Here is a 15,081-nt window from a genome sequence, read left to right as displayed (position 1 = left end):
TATGATTAAAAGCAACACTTGTGTGCTATCATCAAAACTTGTGTGCTGTGAGGTATATACATTCATCTTCTGTGATGGTATAGATCTCAGAGAACCAAATATTCATATGTAGTGGCTTTAGCTTCTAGTATTAATGTTGGATCTCTTGATTTCCACTTTCTGTTATTTGTCCATATGATCAGCATTACACTGACTAAATGTAAACACATGAGGACTCCATGTGGACTGCACTTGATCATTCATTGTACGATAAAGATAAAAACCACCCTTTTCCCTGTATTTCATTTGCGTCTAACAGTTGCAGAGCTGAAGGACAATAAAAATGTTGCAGAGTTAAATTGTTGCTGAGTTTGAAATTTTGATGTTTGATCCTGTGAAATAGAAATTAATTCTGAAACACTGGCATGAAGGACATGCTACATGAAAAAGTTCCAGTTCAAGCCACCCTTTGGTAGCCCTTCAGAAACATCTCAAACATTAAGATCAGCTTTCTGTAGAATTAATGTTTAATCCTAGACACATTACATTCAACCACAAAATTCTAGCTGCTTTCTTCAGTATTGAAGGGAAATAGCTTGAAGTAAATGGAAACTTTCTACTTACTCCAAAGTAGCATTCTAACACAATAGCTAGCAGAGACTATTCATGTAAGTTTCTCACCTTTAGGCTCACTTTTTGAAACAATGACTGCTAGTGCATCTTTAGCATCATTTAATTATAACCTAGAACAGGGGAGTCCTGCACTAGACTGATGGAGGTGGGATAGACATCTGACAGGAGCCTGATTGGTCCAACCTTAAGAAGAGAACACTTTGTGGAGTCCTTGTCTACAACTACCAGATGGGAGGAAGTAGAGAAGATAGCCAGACTCCACAGTTACACAGTGGTAGAGGAGAGGCAATAGCCGCAAGCTGGAACCTAGGAAACTTCCATTGGAAAAAAGAAATTATTGTCAGAGTGGTCAAAACATGGACCCAGAGAGATTGTGGGATTAAACATGTTTTGAGCAGGACCAGAAACCTCCAGAAGTTACTTCCAGCCCTGGTGATTCTCTGCAGCTTCACCAACACGAGCCCCCCCACCCCAAGAGCCAGAAACACTTTCATCGTCATCAAATAGGGATCAGCTCATTTGCCCAGAAAAAAGAAGCCTGAAGGAAAATGTAAGGAAAAGAAAAATGCCTGAAGTGAGAGGAGCATTTTCTCAGACCAAGAAGGTGAAATAAGAAAAACTATGCAGGGTTCTTTATACATTCAGGCTGAGCTTCTGACTTCACATCTCACCACCAATTAACTACATGTGCCACTGACTCCAGGAAACTTACTCCAGTTTATGTTGATGCAGCTAGAAGCTGCATCCAGTCTAGAGAATTTTCCAAAATTTTTCACAAAACATCACCCCCAGAGCATGCCAGTGGCACTTTGCCTTGGCAGTGTTCATCACTTCAGGTCTCACTGTAAAAGTTTATACATGCTATAATTTTGATGTCTATATTTATAATTCTGCTCTGGGTAGCACTTAGAAGGCACTGCTACACTCAGAAAATGTTTTTTTTTAATATGCTATATATGTACAAGGACATCTGAAGTTTTACAAGCTACTTATTCTTTCAGAAGTGTCTGATCCTTTCACTCATTCCCTACCTGAAGTCATCACAAGGTGCATAATCATTCCCACAGCAACCAATTGATTTCACATATTATTCTTTCAGCTGAGAAATAAGCAGATGATGAAACCTGCAGGGGAAAAAAAGTATCCTTGAAAATTTTCCCTCATTCCAAGCTAAAAAAAACAGAACAGCAGATAAACTATACATGTAACAATTTCCAAATGTTTTTCTTGAGAAACAAGTAGACAAATGATAGTGCTAATTCAGCAAAGTAATGAAGTATTTGGACAATCTAGGAATCGTGAGTGTTAGCTAACCAGATGCCCTACTGAACTTAAGTCAGTGTTGAGCTACACTATGTCCTCTCCTTTTCTTATTTTTGTTGACCAAGTCTCCTTCCTATGTGGCAGATGTTCCAGAAGAGCTAAGGAGGCTTCACAGGTACCACCAACTGGTGTGTGACATTCACAAGTGGAATGTTAGCATACTTCTATGTAGCACTGCCATTCCCCATAGCAGCCAAGCTAGGCCAGCCCTAAAATGTCCAGAATGCCATTTAATCCAACACCCTATGGGAATAAAGTTGGATTTTAGGCCCCTCTACACATTTGCATCAGATAATGGAGACACCTGAGGTAGAGCCTCTTCAAGTGTTACCTCCCTTCTCTAGGTCTTCTGCTTCCCAGAGTGAGATATCACACTCTCTTATCAGATAAAAAATTCTGCTCACTGTACTGACTGAATCAGAAATACAAAGAGCAGGTGCTTTGTAGTGACAGCTAAACACAGAGGCTCTGGATCTGCTATGTGCCACTTTCACACAAGGTCAATTGCACCTATAATTAATTTACACAAGCTGAACCCTCAGCTGCAACCTTACACAGCCTTGCAAATGCACAGGCTGCACAAAACTGTATTGGTAATTAATTTGTCAAGCAAATGCTAGGGAAGAACAACACTGGTAATTTATACCATAGATATTCAAATGAAACATCTTGCCTGAGTAATTTAATGTCAGAAAGTAGAAGAGTAGCAAAGCAGCACAAAGAATTGGAGTCTTCCACCAGCTATTTCTTGAAGGGACATTACTGTAATGTATTATGAGCCAATTTCAGATGCAGTAAAAACACATGCTTCTTCACTGAACTCTTCTGGACAGATTTGGGCATTAAAAATGGTTGTGAAATTATAGATGCACATCCTTTGTACAGAGACTGGGATGACAGAGGATGATAGAACTCAACCAGGAAAGACCTGTATGGAAAACACTGTGTGTTACTCTGAGAAGGAAAATATAGATCAGCTATTGAAAATATATGTTGCATTCTAGCCCCTTGTAAAAACAAACAAACAAACAAGCCAAAACCAACCAAACAAAAAAACCCCAGGACTGACCCCACACCCTTCTATCTTTCTCCTTAATCTGCCACTCTTAGTACTGTCTGAGGCATTGGGATTCTTATCATTTGTTGGTAGCAGTCCACTCCACGATAACACTAGTTGGTTGTTGCTGTTGATCTTACTTTTTGTGTGTGTATGAAATAGAACTTCACTTAAAAAAAAAAAAAAAAGAGAAACGAAAAAAAACCAAAACTGCTTGGGTGCTACTGCAGTGTTTTGCCAGGATATCCTGGATTCAAGTGTGATTCCCTGGCTTTGTGACTATGCATTGGACTTCATAGTCACCAAACTGGGACATACCCCAAGATGCAATTAAATTTCTATTCACATGTGTATGAGGGGAAGGAACAACCTGCTATTTGTTCAATGAAAATGTTATTTACTTACCATCCAGATTAATTATTACTCCTCTCAAGAGATAAAGTTCAAGTTAGTAGCTATTGGAAAGCTTGAAAATTGTATCAGTGACCATAAAACTCAGCTACATGTCCATTACACATGGCATCTGATGAGAAATGCAGTATAGGGACTGCCAAATCACGAGCTGACTAATGCTTCAAATCCAAGGACAAAGAGCATATTACAACTCAGTAGGAAAGGAGACCATTTCTAAAGCATAGTAATATCCACATAGTAACTGTTTGATGTTTTTCAGCTGGAAAAATATGCTAATAGGATCAATGAACAAAGAGAAAAAAGACTTTGAAACAAAGATGAATACAGATAAAATAGCCCAGTGCAACAGAGATATTTCCACATGGCAGCAAACCATGAGCCAGGAAGCATTACATTGTCTTTTCGGAAAGCAAAGAAATAAGCAAGTGCCAGCAACCGACCTTAAAGCTGTACTTAAACAGGGAGAAAAACTCAGTATTAGTTAGGGGCAAGGATTGCAAGGTTGAAGCAATCTGTACCACCTCATCTCATTTACTGTTATATACTTTTTTTTTTTTGACACTTTGCCCAGAAGTGTTGACTGTCCTGCTATACTTTTAAAAAAGACTGCGGTCTGTGATGGTGGTCATCTTTTCTGGGTGTTGTATTTCATCATTTGTCTGGATACCTTCATTTCACACCTTTTGCTAAGATATGAAAAAAAATTCTCAGGATCTGTCATTATTCTGGCCAAGTTTCCCTGAGTGATTCTGTCCCTACTTAGAGATTAACAGTAAAAACTCCCTTAGCTCTCTCTAGGTCCTTATCAAATGTTGCCTGAAAATCCCAAACACCATGCATCCATTCTTTCCAATAAGGCTGACCAGATATATCCCCATAGATGACATGATATAAGGGTTTATATTCCAAGGCTGAGAAAGAGTGAAGACGCAACGTGTGTTGTGGCTCAGGGCAGTGGTTGAATATTGGTTAACTTCATCTCATGTGAAAACCTGGCCATCAGCTGTGAAACTGAAGGCAAAAACCAGAAACGTCATTCCAGTGGATTGCAAAACACAGGGCATGCCAAGAGGAGGAGGACAGAAGAAGAGAGGACCTGCTCCTTAATTATTTTATGATTTTTTTTTCACCAGAAAATCAAAGACTGGCCAGGCAATGTCACTGAGTTGTACTAAAGAAACATCATGATCCATTCTCATCACACCACACTGACTTGCAGAGTTACTGTACAGACAGCTACATCTTTTGGAATATGTAATGGAAAGTTAGCAACACAAGAGCTGCAGAGGTGGGTCACATTTTATTCAGTGGATTTCAAAAGAGGGATGGTTCAAGGAATAATGGCTTGGATGCTTTACCTAGTGTTGTGTTAGTTTAGTTACACAAACATAGGTTTGTTGCTTCAAGTCACAAATCAGAGCTGATGTGAAAAGTGCATAGGTCTTGGTGTGGATAAAAGGCCCATGTAAGTGTCTAGCAGACAACCAATGATGTTATTTTCTTTACCTTCCTGAAACTGCACATTCTTTTCTGAAAAGTAATCACAGGCTGAGCTGGTGTTTTGAGATGTCCATTGTACTAACACAAAATAGGCTACAAATAGTTGAAAATTACTGCAGAGCTTCTGTGAGCAAGATGAGATTAAGAGATGAGTCCCATTCGATACAGGGAAAAGGGGTCACATACTATGTGGAATCACAAAGGTTTCAATTGTAAGGAATTCAGAAAGGGGCAGCACTTCAGTTCCTTCTCATTCTCTCATTCTTGGGGTATTTTTCCTTTTTTTTTTTCTGTGAAAAGAAAGAGGGTTGAGTAGTTGGCCATATGGAAGGCCGTTCTTGCTTCAGCCTACAACAGCAACGTCTGTGGTGTTAGGACCTGTCAGATGCTCTGCCATGATCAGGAAGGATGCTATCCTTGAAAAGAAAAAAGTTAGTAGAGAAACAGTTGTTCAATTATAGGACCAACATAAAGCAGTTTTAAAAAATATTATTGACACATGGACTTTTAAATCTGGCATGCAGCAGAAGATAAAAAAATAGGTCATCCTAGTAATAGTCTTCCACCCAACTACTGCACTAAAATGTGATTCTTCACTTCCTCATTGTTTGTCTCACACCAGTCATTTTTGTTTCTTTCACTGTAACACAGTTGTTATGCTGCAGCTCCATGGAAGTACAAAACTATTCAATCACATCATCACTATTATGTATAATACTTCAAGTATTTGATTCTGCTGTCCTTTTCAAGTTTACTCTACACATACTTCTATTTTAGGTTGGGAAGCTCAAAGGAAGAATGTCTCCCAGGGTAACCCTCATAATTTATATGCAGCACAAATTATGAACAAAACTGAAACCCTAATGTTTGCCTCTAAAAATCATGAAAAGAAGAAGACTGCTTGCATCAAATATTAGTACAATATATAATTTATCCAAATTACTTAAATCACCGAGGCCCACATGTAATCTTTTATAAACTAGTACAGAGTATTTCACACAATTGGAACACTGACAGGAAATCTATGCTTGCTTGCCTTTCTTCTCATTACTTAAATGTTCACCCTGAGAAACAATTCTGAAAACATGAAGAGTTTGTTGACTATACAACATTCTTCTTGTAATATTGCAAAGAGGTGACAACTACAAGTTGAATACTGTAGCACATAAAAGACCAAAAAGGGAAAGTCAGGTGAATCGAACTAGATCTTTCTGTTAACAGGTTGCTTTTGTTTGCTCCCTAGGACAGGAAATACACCTGCTTTCACGTTTGTATTTTCCTGTGAAGATATTATAGGCCTAAATGTACTCTATGGCACTACATCAAAAAACATATGTTTTTCAGAGCTTGAAAATTAACTCACTGAATTATGCATTGGCTAATTATTTTGCGAGTCTTACAAATGACATAAGTTGAATATTAATTTTTGTATTGCACATGGTGATCACCAGAAAGAGAGAGAAGATTCATGTTTGGTATTCCACTGCCTCACTTTCACCCAAGTTCAAGAACAGCACAAATCTGACCTGGCTCTGTTTACCCAGCAAAAAGACATTAAAGGCAGTCTGATGTTCCCTGAGCGACAAACACAGTGAAAAGAAACATGTTTTACAGATCAGAGATGGTAGAGTCTGAAGCAACCAAGCATCAGATGTTTCTACACAACATAGCAAAAACAATTTACAATTTCTTGCAAGGCAGGTCACTGGGACTTTTGGAGACCAGTAGTTTGCATGCATGTGTCTGTGTGGGCAAACATGGCATGTGTATATACACGTTGCAGCTGAGTCACAGATGCAATTTAAAACAAACACAGAGACAGAGACCCAGTACAACAAATGCACTGTTTGCCTACAACAAATATTTTTCTTCCTCAATTCCATGCTGTATTAATTATCCAAAGAAGGCCCTAATGTTCTCCAGGAAAGACTGCTGCCACACACACCAAACTAGCCAACACCAGTGCCTCATTTTACTTTTACTACCAACAGTAAATAGAAGACACTTTTAGACTAGTTTTGCCAGATGTATCTAACATTACTTTTAAATTAGTGAAAAAAATAATAACAGTGATTAGACAAACTGTAAGACAGAACAATTGATGATGAGTTACCCTCTCATCTAGCTTTTGTTAACAAGTCCTTAACTAATATAAAGAGGAAGATCTCAAGCACTGCACAAACTCCCTGTGTGCGGCAATTTTATAGCACACAAATTTCACCTGCTCTGTTTGGCCTTCCAACTCTACTTTATAGCTGCCTTCACAGATAAATTGATAGTTTATAGATATCCATACTTCAAGGGTTCTGATTTTTTGCCATTTAACTGGAGTTCTTCCTGTGGAAATGGAGCTACAGTAACTTGGTACTTCGTTAAACAGGTGATATGATTTCCATTTTATTGAGCCAGTCCAACCAATACACACTCTCAGCCATTCATCTGGCCAGAGTGTTATAAGGCCAAGTTTTTGAAATGACCTTTCCTTTGCTCAAGTCCTTGGCTATTATAACAGCCATTTCTTTAACTATTTTTCTCTCCTGAGTAGATGTTACAGTTTCCCCCACAGCTTCACAGCTGGAGATGTCACAGTTTCCAATCTACTTTCACACTGTCGATGTGACTGACATTTCTTCATGCAGCAGGACTGGGTTCACATGAAGCAAATTTTTTGGTCCTCAGGATCAAAAACCTTCCTTTTTCTTTTCAGGAATCAACATACTTATTAGAAACAAAGATTTGGGCAAAGGTCAAAACTTCATCTTTTAATCAACAGCAATGAACATAAAGGGTGAAATTTTATCCAAATCTCTGACTATGTGAAGAAACAAACCAGCATAAGCTTCTGACACAAAGAGTGCTGAGAAACAGCTACATATTTGTTCTACTTCCCACAGTGAAGTGTGTGATCCTAAGGGAGGAGCTGTTCCTTCTTTCCGAACCATACCCAGAGCTCTTAAGTCTCTGAAATATGCATCTTCTGGCTTTTTGCCATAGGAAAATATCAGTCTGTGGCTCACAGAGACTAGAAGTTTGGCCATCTCCTCTCTTATGGAGCAAAAGTTTTTAAGTGTTGCTTTGCAGGCAGCACTACTTGTGCTGGGTCTTTGGGGTTTTTTTTTCTGGTTGGTTGGTTGGGTTTGGTTATAAGTACAGTTAAAGCATCCTACTTTTCTTAATAAGATTGGGTCTGTGCTTAAGATCTTTATACTAATTCAAATTTAAATTTTCTGAATAAGTATTGTAGGGACTTTAAATATGATGCTTCATTCAAACTAATTCAATGGCTGTTATAACAATGCTGTCTTATAGATGGTACTGATAAAAGTGTTACCCATGTAAGCAGAAGCAGAAATCATTCTCCCAGGAGAAATAATCCTTCTCCAGCATCCATGTGCATCAATTCAGGGCTTCCTGTTCACTAGAGAGATTGACTGATAGCCAACAGCTAAGACAGGAGGAAAAAACCCAAAAAAATTCTTTTCATGGATTATGGGAGCAGAAATTATTGGTCTTTAGAAAAGTAGCAATATTATCTGCCAACAACTTACCAAAAAGGGAAGGAAAATTCAGTTATCCAATGGGATAGCCAAGTGAAATACATCACAATACTTGTATCATCCCTAGGAAGTGTTCTACCAATGTAACTCCATAGTAGTGTCATTTACTTTACAGAATAAATCTGGAGCCAGTATAGAACACAGAGCAGTCCCAGAACATTGTGCCCATCCCGTGGGTTTAGAGATGGATGGTAACTCAATTAGAAATGCATAAAGGTATCAGCCAGTGGTATCTCTCCTTTTCCCATTTTCTTAAAGGGAAATAATTCATATAATTTCCCAAATTTTACTGGTAATTTTTCCCAAGTGTCTGGCTGCCTATGTTATTGTTAAAACTACAATCACTTCAATAAAATACAGATTTCCAAGAGAACATTACTAACAGTTTAGAAATAGAACAAAGCCATACTAAGCCTTCCAATAATTTACAAAATGTTGTTTCCAGGAAACTAAAATTTAAACAGCAGGGTGTAGACCTAGATATTCTTTGCTTCACAAGGTGATAATGGTGAGGAAAACAAAGAAACATCTTGTAAGTAATTTTCTTAGACCATTACTGACAGAAGGTAGTGAAAGTGCTATGAAATTTGCCAGAAATGACCAACCTACCAATCAACTAAATGTTAGTTACTGGAAAAAGAGTAAGTAAGGATCAGAACTGTGCACCAAAAGATAAAGACAAGAAAACATAATATGGTACTGTATGGGGAAAAAATTCCATTGCAGACATGATTTTCTGACAACAAAATATTACCTGAAACAAAACCAGCTCCTTAAACTGGTTTAGTAACAGATAGTAAGCACAAGAGATGCTGATAAGTTGACTTGGACAATTCTGTTCAAATGCAAGTACAGAAACTATACCTGCTATTCTTAAATATGTTCATAGAGCTAAGAATGCTTCTTACGCTTCTTCATTGCTCATTCTCAGGATGAAAAGAAACAAGATGTATTAGCAGTACAATAGCTAAGTTATACATACATACATAGGAAATAAATAAAACTCTGTATTTACTTTTACCTTTACAAGGTCAGCAGATAATGAAATACACAGTAAACTTCTCCCTTTTCCTTCTCCTTGCCTACCTAACAGCTTTTGATAAATGGTTCCATGAAAATGTCTCTTTTTTTTTAACATAAGTCATAGAGATAGGAAATTACAGCTTCAATATCTGAAGTAAAGCCAAGTTTTATGTAACTATAAAGCAGGATGTCATAGAGGTAAAATCCCTTTCTAAAAGGAAGTGTTTCCAGCCAGTTGATAAAACTCTAACCTCCAGTTCACTATCTGGAAGTCATTGCTATGAACCAAGTGAGTCCAAAGTTATGAGAAAACGTGGAAAGAGAGATGTGAAAGCTATGTCATCTCTGAATACCATAAAAAATAAATTATACAGAATTTCCATCTTTTACATTAAATAAAACGCAGAACTGAGGGGCATAGAGCAGAGAAAAAAAGTAACTGTGAAAAGTGGAAGAGAAGAAACTAGAGTACCCCAGCTTATCTCTGTGACCCCTCAAATTGTCTCATTTTGTAAAATTAATCTAAGTGCCTCTCTCTCTTTCTGAACTCCTACCACAACATAAATGAAAATATATGAAGAGAAAATTATTTAAGAGTTAATAATACAAGTATATAAAAATCACTGTATTGTTTTTTCACCACTTCTCATAATGCTGAAAGAAGAACTGGACACTGACTTAATCTTGTAACTTCTGCAGGGTACACTTATATTGCCATCAACCCTTAATAGAGGAGTGAAAATTATTGAACTCAATTTTTATTTAAATTTGGAAATGTGACCTTGTGTTCTTGATGTCTGATTGCACTAATGCATTTCTCAATAGATTATGGGATTTCCAATGATTCTCACGGAAGTGTGTGTCAGGAATCTACTGCAGCTACAGTAACCCAAAACACAATGAACAGAAGAGAGTTTAACACTAGATGGCAATATGCTTTTGTGAAATATTTATCTGAGGTGCCTAGAGATACAGGTAAATATTTTTCCAACTATTGTACTATCTCCTTGTGTAGGTTTAGATGATGCCTAAGGATGCTGAGGGAAAAAAATTCCGGAGCAGTTAATTGAGGGTGAGATAAAGAAAGGGTTTAATTTGTGCCTAGGCATAGATGTTACAAGATGCGTGCAGGCCCTGCCTGAGATGTTACATTTTATGATATTGCCAGACCAATCCAAGTTTTGTCCATCCCGTAGCTTTTGCCCTGGTCCATCCCCTCGTCCACCCCCGGGAATTGGATCTGGGGGCTTTTGGGACCACTTCTTCATCATCTTCATCATCTTCAGAGTACAGAGGGTACATGGTCACCCAGTTCTTGACTGTGCTCTGTTGTTCAGGCCAAGATATGAGTGCTCTCTAAACAGCACAGGCCTTGCCTTGACGAAAGACTAAACATTTTCTACTGAATTCAGGGGTAGAATTGATATGGGGAGCATGGAATGGGGTGAGAGGGTTGAGGAATGTGCAAACTAAAGGGTGAGGAATAAGGGCTGCTGCTTCTAAAATCTACTTCTACTTCTTATAAAATTTATAAAGCTTATAAAATTAGGAAAATAAGAAAAAAACAGATGGACCTTACAGGATCAAGACATATAGTTTTTGTTTGGTTTGCACTGAAATAAACTCTTATTTCATCCTATTGCATGTTTCTCACTGTCTGCTTTAAAATAAGTTTGGACAATACTCTGATCCAATTAGAAGAGACTCACAGTTTAACCGAAAGTACGTTATGAATTATTCAATGTGTGTGTAAAACGTGAAGAATCGCACGAGGAATGTTGACCAATTCTATCCTGCTTAGCGAAATATAATTTTGTGGGCTACCACCTTGCTTCTACTGATTTAAATAAGAACATGAACCTAATGATGCATTTTTCAAACTCAGAATTCCCCTGGGTAGCATTTTTTTTTCCTTTACCTGAAGCATTGATCTTGCTTATCCATTTTTTGCTCTTGGCTAATCATGTAGCTTCTACCAAAGTCCACGTCAGTTACTCAGGTAGAATAGCATGGATCATACTACAGTTATCCAAGGTACTTTGGTTGGGTTAAAAAATCAAAGTATACTGTACTAATTAGTGCAGTGCTTTTCCCAATTTCTTGGAAAGCCCAACATGTTATAAATCAAACCTATAAACCTACACTTTGTAAAACTAAACCCACACTATAATTATCAACTAAGCTTCTAATTAATGGGTTGCTCAATTGTTTCCAAGAATGAACAGTATTTGAAGGCAACACTAATCAGTTTCTGCAGTGGCAGCTGCTCAGAAAGGCCTTGGCCAATTCCCTGCATGATTTTAAGTGTATCTTCCTTTTACTGGCACTTCTTTTTCTACAAAAATGGGTTCTTGAAGCTATTACCACTCCCACACACGACTTATTCTCCCTCCCACCAATTCAGTTAGTAACAGATCCCAAAACAAAACAACAGGGTGATTGCCAGTACCATTTTGTCTGTTCATCATTTTAGCTATGGCCCTCTGGATAGTTTGTCCCACATTTCTGCAAAAGGCATTTTTATACCTTTTGTATCTGTGAAGACAAACGGACAACAAGGATTATAGTAGGTAAGAAAGTGGGACATCTCTTTGAAGTACTTTGTGAAGGCAGATCAAAATAGCTCAGAGAGCTAGCTCAATGTCACTTCTAAATTAAGTGAAAATTAGAAAATTTCTATCATCCTGATAAGGAATATTTAGTTTGATTTAATGCGAGAGAAACTGGATATATGAACTAAAGGAAAAGTACAGAGTTTGCTTCTAACAACCATATGAACAGTCAATGCATATTTCCCTGATAAAAGTCACATTGGAAATGCCAAGTACAGCTTTGAAGTAACACCACCTCTAGGCTTAGTTAGTATTAATAAACACAGTGTAGTGACATAAAAGCACAGTGGTCCATTGTAACAGTTGTGACAGTTTCATTCAGAAATTGTTTGTGGCAATCACCAGCCTCTCAAGAAGACATCTGATTGAAAAAGATTTGAAAGGTGCCATGAAAGTATGCCTGTGTCCTAGCATAAAATGCTTCCTTGATTAAAATGAAGAAAAGCAAATAAAACCAAAAACTCCAGTAATCAAAGAGCCTAAAGGATGATAAAAGCACAGGAACAGAATGAAAGGGGGGAAGGGGAAGAAACAGCTCTGAATCAAACAGCCAATTTACCAATTCTTCATTACTAATTCAAGATTTAAGTACCAAAAAGTAAACCATCCAAATGGGTAGATGACACTGATTACCAGCAAGGTCCAATATTTATGAGAAATCACTGGCATATATTTTACCTCAGTTGAGTTTTTTATAGAGGATTTTTTCTTTTTAATTCCAATAGAAATAAAGAAGTGTTGAAAGAACATTTCTTCCCTCACATATACCTGCATTTCAAATCTTGCAGCATTGTGCTAGGCATGATCAGAAGTCATTCCAGCTGAGAAGAACAATTACTTTAATCATAGTTATTGTAGCCTACCTCAAAGTTAAATATAATTATTAAAATTTAAAGAAAGCAGCAATCCAAACCCCTCAGGTATTCTAAGGTGCACAAGGACAATAGCTTGATGCTTGATTACACACAGGGAGGTTGTTGTTTGGACTGATGTCAGCACCTGTAGGAAACACTTCTGCTTTATGCCCAAGCTAGACAGCTGTGGTGATGACTGGCTGGAAGAAAATGTTCTTTCCTTCAGTATGAGAATATTTCATCTCCCACTGTCAGAACAACATACAACTCATTAGTAAGTATAAATGATCAGATAGTGTCACTGGTCTAAAGACCTTTGTCTCCTAGCCATTTCCTACAAACCTTACCTCTTTCCTGCAGTGGCAGTCTGGTTATGGGATACAGCCATCCATCACACCCAAGCAAAGTTACTTGAATTTGTTCATGGAATTTGGGGGGGAAAAAGAATGGTGGACTTTTACCCTGTACAAAATTCAGGTTTGTGACTCCCTGATGGCCTAAGAACAAAATATGTACTACTGCTTTGTGGAATAATAAATAGGGATAAATCCCTTTGATCTGATATTATAGTCATCATGGCTGGGCTTCACGAACGAAGATTTGGGAAGGGCTCTACCCACATTTGTTACAAGCACACTGGTGGCTAAAAAGGCCAGTACAAGACAGACATGTCCGATTGCAAAAGGCACAGCAGAAAGACTCCTTAGGTGGTATATTCTGCAAGACACAATTCTTTCTGTGTTGTCTTTTTTCCTCAAGAGTGATCCTGTGTGCTTTTTCAAAAGCATCAGCAGCATTACAGATAGTGTGTTGATATTATAGTAATCATGTGTTAAAACATAACTATCAAACTGCATCTTAATCTGCAACTCCTCCATGTCAGTCTTGCTTCTTGAGTTGTTTATTTTATGATCACAGAGATGATGAATCACATGGAACTGAAGAGAAAGTGCTCATATTTGAGAAAAGGGAGTTTTATAGTCCAGCAAAACTCGAGATGAAGGTTAGATCTAGAACTTGATCTCTTTTTGCATTAACACAGAGATCCAGTTTTATAATATTTTTTCTTCATCAGAACCAATGGGGGAAATGGAATTTAGCATTTTCCTGTGTTTTGAAGTCCCTGTAAGCCAATGCAACTCTATAAAAGTCAAAGAGTTAGTCTAGCTCATACCAAAAGAGGATCTGGAGCAGCAGATGCACATATCCCAAACACAGCCACAAAATGCAGAAGATCAGAATGTGCTGAGAAGATATTCAGTGGAAGAATGTGCAAACCTTAAAGGAAAATATATTTGGAATAAGTTCATCAAATTCCAAACAGTTACTTTATATTTGCATCAGTGTAATGGAGAAGAAGCTGGCCACTGGGCAAAAAAAGTACTTTATCTCAGACTGGCATCAAGAGTGCAGCTTTGAACCCAAACAGAAGGCAATTGCCTAGAACACCGAATGGCCTAAGAATGACCACAGCCCTATTCCTCACAAGGCCCAACACCAACTGCTGTCTCTTGTTTCCTGCTGTCATTTAAGGAAGAAACAGAGAATATGGGGCAGTAAGCGATGTCTTCTTCCAGCAGCTTCAAGACCATCATGCACAGCTCATAAGGGCCCCAACTACCAGTGCATATTACCCTATTAGCAGGGCAAAGATGCTCCATTTTGTTCATACTTCTGACAAGTCTTGACCCAGCTCCTCAGGGCAGCTGAACATGCCTTTAGCTCAGTCTTAAAATGAGCTGAAAGAGTATTGCTGCATGTTAGCACTGAAATCATTAACAGAAAATGTGTATCTGATTGGGGCAGAATTCTGTCTGAGGTGGGGGTAATGTGTCCCTGAGACACAGGCATGGTGACATGACATGAAAGGCCTTTGTTTTCCTAGCATAAAGGGCCAAAGAAATCTGTGTTAAGCATTAGCCAAATAAAGGCAGCTGATACCTATCTATTTAGATACTAAGCAAGTGGGTTGGAGTAGGAATTTTTTTGTTCTGGCTGTTAGTTTATTGCAGCTGAATGAATGATACCCTCACTTTTCTTTATCATTTCATTAAAGAGTGTAAGCAGGAGACAAAGAAGTACACTGTAAACCAGAGTAAACATGGAACTCTATTGACAGATACAGCCCT

Source organism: Manacus candei, unplaced genomic scaffold, assembly GCF_025592945.1.
Source record: "Manacus candei isolate 608988 ecotype Guabito, Panama unplaced genomic scaffold, ASM2559294v1 h1tg000026l, whole genome shotgun sequence".
In the NCBI taxonomy this organism is placed as follows: Eukaryota; Metazoa; Chordata; class Aves; order Passeriformes; family Pipridae; genus Manacus; species Manacus candei.
The sequence above is the reverse complement of the archived record's forward strand: the minus strand, read 5'-3'. Positions refer to the sequence as shown.